The 11,384-nt window shown below is 36.7% G+C and overlaps 1 long non-coding RNA gene across 1 annotated transcript; it reads left to right on the top strand.

Annotated features, from left to right (window-relative positions):
• The first annotated feature begins 335 nt into the window (after positions 1 to 335).
• Positions 336 to 4,966, top strand: LOC310631792. The gene is made up of 3 exons (XR_014490702.1): positions 336 to 456; positions 1,876 to 1,907; positions 4,953 to 4,966. It is a non-coding gene; the product is annotated as an uncharacterized lncRNA (long non-coding RNA).
• Positions 4,967 to 11,384: the final 6,418 nt, after the last annotated feature.

The raw sequence follows: 11,384 nt of genomic DNA, 5'->3' as shown, positions 1-11,384 counted from the left end.
GTTTACGGTACATTGTACCATTAAGTTTTGTCACTTGGAGCCATGTACCATCCCTTATATGGCAAGGTGATTGCTTCCAGGAATATTTGATCTTCTAAAATAGAAACCTTGTAAGCTGCAGATGTTCTTTGGGACATCCATCCATCTGCTGCTCCTTCAAGAATCCTCTCAAGTATCAGCTGAGTAATTAAGTTAAGACCCAGGCTTGGGTTTCCTTGGTAGCAGCTCTGTTTTTTCTAATTAAAGCTTCATCCCTCTGGGACTTCGGTGGGTGTCAGAAAAAATCTTCCTATAAAACCTATCAGTGACCTCCTTGAGGTTTTTGAACTCTTCAGAAACTATTCTGCAAACATGTACTTATGTCTCCCAAGAAATTCAGCTGTTGTGCTTTCCATCCTTATCTGAGATGCAAAGGTTTGCTTTGCACAAAGTAGGCAAAAATTCTTCTTCTCTGAGGTAAAACCTAAGCCAAAAGGCACTAGCATTTAGTTTCCTAAACAAAGAGAGGTCATCTTTGCTAGTATTTTGTGAAACAAAGCGATGTTCTGAAGACAATCTATCTATGCTATTAGTGAGAATAAAAAACTTCTCATGATTTTCATACCCTGTAGTATGAAAGCTGGTTGTTGTAAATATAAGGACTTGCGGAATAATATTACTTAAATAGCCTTGTAATTTCTGGCATTATTGTTTTCATCGTAAGTAGAGATGCAGCTGATCTGGACATACCGTATTTGTCTTGGTATGAATACAAGCCTGGTAGCCATAACAACTACTTTGTGTATGGGAAACTAAGGGTGTGTCTGGACATGGTATATACATACTATATGCATACTTCATCTGTGTGACCTAGTTGATAAAATATTGTGCTTAGGCCTGGAATAAAATGTCAAATCAGTCCCACCAATTTGCAATTTCAGTTCTTGGGAAGATAAATAAGGGCAGTGGGGAGGGGGGAACCATGAAGCTTTATAGTATTGTGTATTACAAGGATCTCTCTGTGAGTGAGATAAATCTGGTAAGTAAGTAAATAAATTATAAACCACTTGTATGATCATGAATGCTCCTAGAAAATTGTTCTCTTGCATTCATACAGCATTATGGGGGTTCATCCATTTGTAACCGTTCCATCCTGTTTTTTATTTTACTTCATAGAAGAAAAAGTGAGGGACTGTCTCCACAATGCCTTTTGTTCGATAGCCTTAGGAATCATCAATCTTGACACTTATTAATAAGAAACATTATTTGTAGATTATTAAATAATATTAGACTGTTTTCTTGTTGCTAGGGTTGGCATGATAGCTCTTGTTGCTAGGGTTGGCATGATAGTTCTAAAGCACCAGTCTTTAGCCTGGCATACTAGAGATCAGATTCCAGGTTTACCTGAAACTTTCCTAATTCCCGATCAAGACAATTTTTGGTTATACTTGCAGAGAATTATTGAAGTTGTAATCAAGCACATCTGGAGGGTAACAGATTGCAGAAGGCTAGTCTCATGGAATGTTCCACTTTATCAAACATGACTTTAGCATGATTTAAGAGGCTATATATGTATAGGACATATTGTAGGTTGAGATTTTTTCCCATTGAACCTAATAATTGAGTCCAGTTGGGTGAGCTTGATGAGGAGAGTTTTTGGTATTTTATCCTGATTGGGAGTTCAGTGTTATAAAATATAGAGGAGTAAGAATTAAGATTCTGCTTCATATGGGACAAAACTAGCTTTGTGCTGTATAGAATATTTAAAGTTTATGAATTGTATTATTTTTTTTAAAAAGTCATTTTAATTAACTAAACTGCCATTGTTGCACAAATAAATTATTTTAAGTTTATGCACTGAGGCTGACTCTGGCCTGTATTTGTTTTTTCATCTAGAAACCTGCCAAAATGTCTGACACCGAAGAAGTGTAAGTAGAAACAAACTTGTTAATTCATTTGTAAAGATCTTTGCTGACTGGCATTTTTTGATAGAGCCAAACTACTAGTCTTCATAGGTACAAGGATCAAAATTCTGTTCCAAAGACAATGAATCAAAGTGTTTAATAATCAAGTAGGTTAATATGTCAGAGTTGCTTGATTCAAATGTCCGAAAAGAAAAAATAGCATTTTGCCTTCTGTCAAATGCAATTTTATTCAATTATAAAATGTATATACTATGCTATTTATTGCTTGCATGAGTCTGTGCAGAATGTAATTTCTTAACAGTATGTATTGTAATTGTGAAGGAGAGAATGTGGAGATTATGTAAATATAACTTTTGATATCTTAATGTGTGTGTTTGTGTGTATAAATATATACATATGCATGTATGTGTGTATATAACATGTTTCCCTGAAAATAAGACCGGGTCTCCTATTAATTTTTGCTCCAAAAGATCCATTAGGTCTTATTTTCCAGTTAGGTCTTATTTTTGGGGAAATATAGTATTAAATGCATCCATCTGGCTGTCAATCTTAACTGGGGTTTATTTTGGGGGTAGGGCTTATATTACAAGTATCCTGAAAACTCATGTTTTTCGGTTGGGTCTTATTTTCAGCGAAACACAGTATGTATGTGTGGACACCTGTATATAAGAAAGCAGATAGAAAGCATTCTGCTTTTAAGTGATCAGATGCAAATTGAGGATGGATCCCTGTGTCCTTAATAAGTGTATTACTAACAAGTCTTCCAACAACCAGGTAGACTATGGAGATTTCAAATTGATTATTTTATTTGTGAAAGATGGTGGGAAAGCTTAGTTATAACAGCAAAAACATGACAAGAGGCTGAACAGATCAGAAACTGCTCGTGTGCAAGTTCTGAGTCAAATTAAAGTGGAAGAAGAAAATCAAACTATTTCCATGATGTAATCTTGACCCACCGGATTAAGGATAACATCGGGAATTGCTTTGAACCCCATTGAGAGAGAATCAGAGAAACTGGAATGAAATAAAAAAAGATGAATGTTAAAAAAACCCTGCTACCGGTACACACTAAGAAAGAGGAGAAACAAACTGAATGTCATAAGAAATGGTGAAATTGCCAAGAAGAAAAGAGAAGACAGAGACAACAAAGGAATGATCTCCAGAAGGAATTTAATAAAAAAAAATTCAGAAGAGAAAAGAAACAATCTTATAGTGTCATCTGTGAAGACATTGCTGATGGAAAGAAACACAGAAAAGTTTTCCAAAGCACCTCCAAACTCCGAAGGTGATTTCAACCTCAAATCAGTGTGCTAAAAATGCCAGTGGACAAATAGTAACTAATTCAAAGACATCAATAATACTAATAATAAACCTTTATTGTCAAAGTACAACATGTGTACATTGAGATTAGCTGAGCCTCCCCCCGTGCTCTCTCCCCCCAACACACAGTGACAACAAACCCTCCATCCCACCACACTATGTGAACCAACTACACCGCACCTCCAAACTCCGAAGGTGATTTCAACCTCAAATCAGTGTGCTAAAAATGCCAGTGGACAAATAGTAACTAATTCAAAGACATCAATAATACTAATAATAAACCTTTATTGTCAAAGTACAACATGTGTACATTGAGATTAGCTGAGCCTCCCCCCGTGCTCTCTCCCCCCAACACACAGTGACAACAAACCCTCCATCCCACCACACTATGTGAACCAACTACACCACACACCGGCCTCCCAAGTCAATTCTGCATAAGATTATGTCCCATTTAAAAGCCTAACAGCCCACGGATAAAAGCTATTTTTCAGCCTGTTGGTACGGCTGGCTATATTCCTATATCTCCTACCGGATGGTAGGAGAGTAAAGAGAGTAAAGAGTAAAGACAATGATAGAAGAAATACACTGAAATTCTGTACAGTGAAAATATCAATTTCCAAGATACTTTAAAACAGGGGTGTCAAACTCAATTTCATTGAGGGCCGCATCAGCATTGCGGTTGCCCTCAGGGGGCCAGGTGGGTGTGGCCTGGGTGGGCGTGGCCTACTGGGTGGGCATGGCTAAAGTGCATATGGCCTACTGGGTGGGCATGGCCAGCTCTACATCGTTCACATCAAGGGTGCCTATGGGGGCCTGGGCAGGAGTGGGACAGATCTGAGGGTCTGTGGCAAAAGGAGGGTCTCAGGGCCAGGGCCAAGGCAGTGGGGGCCGTTCCCTCACTGTTACCAGGATGGCTTCGCGGGCTGCATGAAACCACTTTGCGGGCCGGATCTGGCCCCTGGGCCTTTTGTTTGACATGTCTGTTTTAAAAGATATTTCCTCAGTGGTGGGATTCAGCCGGTTTGCACCACTTTGGCAGAACTGGGAGCTAATTTTTTGTTGCCCAGGCCCAGAATGGACTTCTGGAAGTGGCATCCACACAAAGAACCGGTTGTTCACATATTTGAATTGCACCACTGTATTTCCTACTTATAAAGACTTAAGTGAAATTAGATTAGCCCTCTGGTCATTGACAGTATGTTAGAAGAAAACAATTTTATAAAGTTTAACCTTGGTGGCTGAGGTGATGTTATTTAAGAGGACCATGAATTAGTTGATGGCAGAGCGATAATAAAGGTGAAGGTAGAACTGGCTCACAAAATTGGATTTTGGAGAGAAACCTGAAACAGCTTAATAAAATGAGCTAAGAATAATGATTCAAGCATGAGAACAAACTTTCTTGCCAAATTCTGGGAGGTAAATTAAATAATATTGCAGAAGGTTGGAAATATGGATTGGCTTTTCCAGACTTGGAATATTCCAAATATATTGGGAATACAACATTGAACCTTTCCTACCACTATGTTCAAATTGCAGATACAGTATAACACATCGGAAGGGTGCACGTTTGGAGATGACCAGATTAACTACCAGTATATAAAAAGCAAATAATGACTAAAATTTAAAAAATCTATAGTTTCCCAGAATTAGGCTTCATGAAAGTTTGTCTTATTTCTAGACAGGCAAATCTAGTCTGATTTCTTTTTCTTTGTTTTTGCTTTCTTACAGGGAGCAAGTAGAGGGTGAGTAATTAGTTATATGTATGTGCTGTAAAATAAGTCATTATTCCAATTTAATTTTGTGGTCCAATGTTTTAAACTAACCAAACTTTGACCAATAAGACATACTTTAGTTTTTAACTGAGTTGTCATGATTTATATTGTGGAGATCAATTTTAAATAAATAAATAAATAAATTGATCTCTCATGCTTCCTTATTCCACCTGTTGTCCCACTGAGTTTGAGATTACTGGGAAATAAGACCATTCAATACAAAAAAGGGCATTCAGGAAACAGTCACAGCCTGTTCCTCATCACCCTTTTGTGGCTTTGTTCCACAATAGCTCTTACTAGTTGTTATTTAAGATAAGCCATATCAAGTCACCTAGTTTAGGTCCAACTGCCTCATTTCCATGCTGAGGGGAAAGGATGGAATTTCAGCCCGCTCCCTGCCTTGAAAACATCATGTATGGTATCTGTATGCTCCAAGAAGAATTTCCAAACGTCTTGTGCTCCGAGTCCCTTAATTTTGAAGCCGGAGTATGTATGTGCTGTGTGTGCTTTTTTTAGACATATCTGTGTTCAGCAGATACAGCAGATAATTGTAGTTAGCCTGCCGTTTTATAGCAGCATTTTCATAGATGCACAAACTTATGGCCTGTATTGAATTTACCAGAAAATCAATATCTGTTTGAGTTTCCAGACCATAGGCATCTTATCCTATTCCATCTTCATCCTGCCCGTCTTATTTTTAATCTTCCTGCTTTGTTGTTATAGAGCTGCTGCTGCTGCCATCTGTTGGTGACCTATTATAGAGTGAGGGAGCCTTTTAAAATGTGTCTAGCATAGCAGGTTGGGAACGATTACTAGATACTGCTTAGTTTTGTGTCTGTTTTCTTTGAACAAGGTTGATGAGCTAAATACATCAATCATTTCCATTAACACGTTTTATGTTAGTTTCTTGCATTTGTGTATGTTTGTCTGGAAACTGACTTTGCTGTATTTGCAAACAAAAGACTTTATCAGCTTTGGATGTAGCTTTTCCTCTCTTATTTTCTTTGGATCAAAAAAAATAACATTCATTTTTAAAAGTCTTTTGCTCAAATTGATACTATTTATGGCATATTGAAATCACAAAGCTCTTTTGCTTGAACATATCCAAGGGGACATATAGAGTGAACTTTTGTATTGAGGCAGGATCTGAAACAGACATCTCTGACAACTCATGTAACACAGAAATTCCCCATTCTGCAGGTCTCCAGAGATACTGAACTTCAGCTGCCATAATCTCTGGCTAATACAGCATGGTACAAAAGGGTTGAGGATTAGAAAAAGCTATAATGGAATACCATATTTCTAAAAGTCTCATCCTGGACAGATTTACCTGGCTGGTGTTGAGCTCCTATAGTTTTTTTTTCCTGAAGAGTTTTTTTTTTGGGGGGGGGGGCTCAGTGTACATTCCTTCTAATGCTCAGACTATTTATTTCTGTTTTACTTACTCTTATTTTATAAAATAAGCTGCCCAGAGTTATCAGGAGTTGAACAGCCTCTAGATACAAACAAATAAAATAAATTCCCAAGGATTTCAACTGGATGGGTTATTTTCTGCTTAACATGATTACAATTTCAGTTTGAGAGCTAGTCTGTGATTGCCCTCAGTGGAAAGTTGGTTTATTTAAGCGGTCCTTAAAAGAAGATCAACCTGAACATACATAATATAGCTTAGCTGGATGAATTTTTCCTGACTTCATTTGTCATCAATGAACGTAGGTGGTACATTAAAATTAACTTACAATTTAAAGTATAACTTGTGTGAACAAAAGAAATATATAACTATACTTTTACTGTAATTGTATTTCCTCATACTGTTTTGCTCCCAGTGAGTTACCATGACCAGAAATAATTCTATGGAAGAAAAATGTGTGGGTAAAGGCAAATTCAGTACCCCTTCCCCACATTTTAAAAATCATATTGCTTCCATGACTTTGTCATGAGAGTTTTCTGATACCTGAATTGTGCTCAGGTATTGTCTTATTGTCCCTTAGCTGGGTTCTAGTCAAGAAGTGATGTAATTTCTCAAGAATGGCTTTGATGGCATTGCATAAGATGGCTATCTCATACAGATGCCTTTTTATCTGCTTTGGTCAGAAGTCATTCACCAGAATCTCCCTAAAGAAATCTGAGATGAAGTTTTATTTCAGCTTGAACATTTGAGAGGAACAGATATGTAGGGTGAGCCTGTTTATGAAATATCAGCATGGAATCTTAGTTTTTAAGCAATCATCATGTGATTCTATCATATCAGAACAAAAATATATTGTTACCATTATTCATTCCATGCCCCAAAGAGAGCAGGAAATAATAATAATACAGTGTATGTGGAGAATTCCCATTAATATGACAATCAAAACAGCAGCAATATTTAGTATATTTATAAGAACTCTCTATTGCTGAAACAGTAGATCACTAGAATACTTTCAGTGAGCATATCCATAGAAAAGTTTCCACTGATTTCAACACATGAGCACATTTTAATTAAGGGAAAACATTTTCTGGAGGAAACTGCACTATCATTTTATTTATTATTCAAATTTATAACAGAATAACAGAATTGCAAGGGACCTTATAGGTCTTCTAGTCCAACCCCCTGCTCAGGCAGGAAACCCTATACCATTTCATACACATGATTGTCTAATCTCTTCTTAAAAACCTCCAGTGTTGGAGCATTCACCACTTCTGGAGGCAAGTCTTTCCACTGATTAACTGTTCTAATTATCAGGTTATCTGATGACAGCCTATCTGATGGAGGGTGTTTCTGGGCACCATATAATAAAAAAAAAGTCATTAAGTCATTCCCCTAGTCACTAAAGCTTCAATGTGGTTCAAACATAAGCATAATCAATTTATTTTCAGATTGAAAACAAAGTCTTCTCAAGTTTTGCACGTTTAATGTTTTTAGAGGCAGAGCTTAATCTAAAGCTAGAATTTCCTTGTATCAGAGTAGTGTTGGGCAGGCAATAAGGATATCCACCAGCCTGGGGCTTCAATTGTGTGGTTGTAGTCACTATTTTGACTTTTTTGACCCATCCTCAGATGTCCTGGTTAGCCAGTGAATTTCTTCTTCCAACCAATATATTTTTACTTTGCAGAAGTATAAGCTTGCTATTTTAAGTGGGATTCTTACATCTTGGAATCTTAGATTGGAATTTAAAGTCTCTTCTGCAAACTCTTATTCAAATTTCTCATTCTTACAGGGACCAAATGTAGTATTATCATTATTATTTTTTTTTTGCATTTAATTGTCTCCTAAACTTGATTTCTTTTATGATTACGAGAAGTGGTAGTTTTTTGTCTTCTGTCCTTTCGTAAGAAAGGTTGGTTTTATCCTCAGCAAGTGTTTATCTCCCATGTCAGTCTTTGTGTTGCAGTGCTAAGCAATGTTTTTGATCCTGCTGCTTTTCTTGTTTCCTTTTTTTGTTTTTCTCTCAATGCAGAGGAATATGAAGAAGAAGGTAACAGAAACTTACCCTGGAATGAACCTTTTCTTTCTCTGATGATCCACTGATCATCGGTTCCTTTCACTGCCTGTTCATCCATCTATCTCTTTGCTACTGTTTGTGAAAGATGATCTAAAATCCTGGGGAAAAATGGAAACCCAATTACTATGAATTGGCCTCTGCTTTTAATTCTAAAGGCTTAAGATCAGAGTGTGACAATGAAGTGAGTAATCTTGACCAAGTAGTTACTGGATTGCTCTTTTGTGCATTCAACTAAATTTACTTTATAGCCATTGTAATGGCAAAATTTAGTTGCAGAAATTCCCACCATAATATTTCAGCTTGATAATCTGCTAAATTAAATGCCCATGTGGATAAAATAAATTGGAAAATGACTACGTTTTGAGTGGATTCATGAATTGATGACATTTCTGCATAGCAATTCTTTGGAAGGAAGAGATCAGAAGATTTGCTTTCTCAGAGGGTCACCGGTGCTAAGTTTATTATCTTCCAGAATTTGGCCCATGATGTATTTTATGATACATTACAGAATTTGGTCCATGAAACAACTTGAATGAAGCTTTTAGGATAGGAACCCAACATTGCTTATGACGCTTAAACATAAAAGTGCTGATGGGGTTTCTAATATAATGTCATCAAGTTAATATTATTTGCTAAACACTAAATTGAAAATTCCTCAAATAATGTGAAGACAGTTGATGGTTGGGAGTATTGTAATGCCTTGGCATTTGTTGCTAAAATACTGTTTTTGATTTATAAAACAAGGAGAATATTTTTTAAAAAAAAGAAATCTAGCAATATTGAATGAAAAAAATCAATATCATGGGTTTCTTCGTGGCAGATAGCAATAGCAATAGCACATAGACTTATACACCACCTCACAGTGCTTTACTGCTCTCTCTAAGTGTTACTGCTCTCTCTTAAGTGGTTTACAGAGCCAGCATATTGCCCCCCAACAATCTGGGTCCTCGTTTTACCGACCTCAGAAGGATGGAAAGCTGAGTCAGCCTTGAGCCGGTGAGAATCAAACTGCTAAACTGCAGGTAGCCGGTAGGCAGCAGAAGTAGCCTGCAGTACTGGGTTCTAATCTCTGTAACATGGTAGCCAATTTCTACAGTATGTCCATCTGTAAAAAAGGAGCTGGTCCATTGTACTGAACTGTTCCACAGGCACAGCAGGCTTTAGTATTGTCCCATTTACTATAAGTCACTATAATCCCCCAGTACATTGGTTGGGGAATTCTGGGAGCTGAAGTCCACACATCTTAAAGTTTCTGAGCTTGAAAAACACTGCTCTCCAGGGTTGAAATGTTTAGTCTATATGAGAAAAGCAGGGATGTTCTCAACAGTGCATTATTGTTTGCCCTAATAGTGCAATAGAATAAAACTGGAATTGAAGTGGGAATTCTTTGTGGGATTCCCACACAGGGGGAATCATAGTCTTTCTTGGAGCTAAATAAGTCCTGTACCTTGCACCTAACTCAATAGGGAAAATCATGTTAAAAACACAACTACAACATAATAAAATATTAGTATTATTAATAGTTCCCCTGAATAATTGTGCTTGGTCAAGAAAAATCCAATGCTTGCTAAATGAATGAAGGCATCTTTTGAACTCCATCAGCACTTTATTACAGTTACAAAGAGATAATCAAGGATGCTAACCTGATACAGGCAACTTCTCAAAATGAAGGGCTTTCTTTTCTTCCTAATTCTCTTTTTTCTCTTTTTAAAATATCTCTTGGCTAGATGGATCTATAATCTGCATGCTTCTTTCACTGGAGGGTATTTCCTTTGTATCTTTTTGTTGCTGGTTTTACATCTTTGCCTAACCTGTATCTGTCTTCTTCTAAGGTGGTCACTTCCAGTTTATATATTCTCTAACCTTACATTTCTCTAGTCTTAACTCACAACTATTATTGCTCTGTTAAGTATATTAATCTTTTTATCTTTCCCTCTTCTTCCATTATGTCCCCCCATCAGAAGAAGTCGAGGAAGAAGGTATGTCATAGCTTTTGTATTTCTCTCTCTTCCTTTTTTAGAAGAGTGCAAATTTGTTTATATAAATAAATCCTGAAAAGACAGAAGAAAAGGCACATGAGAAAAGGGACAGGGAGAAGTACACATGAGAATCAAAGATCATTCATATTGTGGCTTTCAATCTCCAAATGTTCTCTTATCATTGTTGCTTAGCAAGAAGAAAGGAGTGTGTGTGTTTGTGGGGGAGGGGGAAGCATACACATTGAAAAGGCATGTGGTACAGGCTTGTTTACATGTTGTAAATGTTACATGTTTACATGTAGTAAAGGTTTGTTTTCTGGACAATTATCCCATCAATCTGGTGAGGTGGAAGAATCCAGAATATTCCTTTGAATATTGTTTTTCAAAAATTGAGACACTGAGAGCTTACCTCACTTGGATTATAATCTTCCTCAATGACTTTCTCTTAGGAATTCAGCATTTGAGAGACACTATATTAGTATATAAACTAAAACAATGAATTATGGGGTAAAAATTGAGCTTTGGTTACCAATGTGCATTTTTTACCTCACATTTACTTCCTATCCAAGTAAAAGAGCCAAATAGTCAACATTTCAGTTTACCCTCTGCATATGACTTGTTTTATCTGTTCTACAGTATTTTAATTGTTCTAAATCCTTTCCCTTTAACTTTATGCTCCTCACACAGTTAAAAGCATTTTAATTTCATGCTTCTTGTTTTTCACTAACCAAAAAGTGGGTTACAAATCAAATAAACAAATACTGTACAGTAATAGTATTTACTTCTGCTGTTTCTCTCTTTATTTTTAACAATGCTTCCCACCTGAAGAAGCTCAAGAAGAAGGTATGTGTTGATGCTGCTCATTTCTGAGCATTTAAATGGAGATGAATATGGAAGAAGAGAAGATGTGGTTACAGTAGTATC

Source organism: Vipera ursinii (genome assembly GCF_947247035.1).
Source record: "Vipera ursinii genome assembly, chromosome: 1".
NCBI lineage: Eukaryota > Metazoa > Chordata > Lepidosauria > Squamata > Viperidae > Vipera > Vipera ursinii.
The sequence above is the reverse complement of the archived record's forward strand: the minus strand, read 5'-3'. Positions and strand labels throughout refer to the sequence as shown.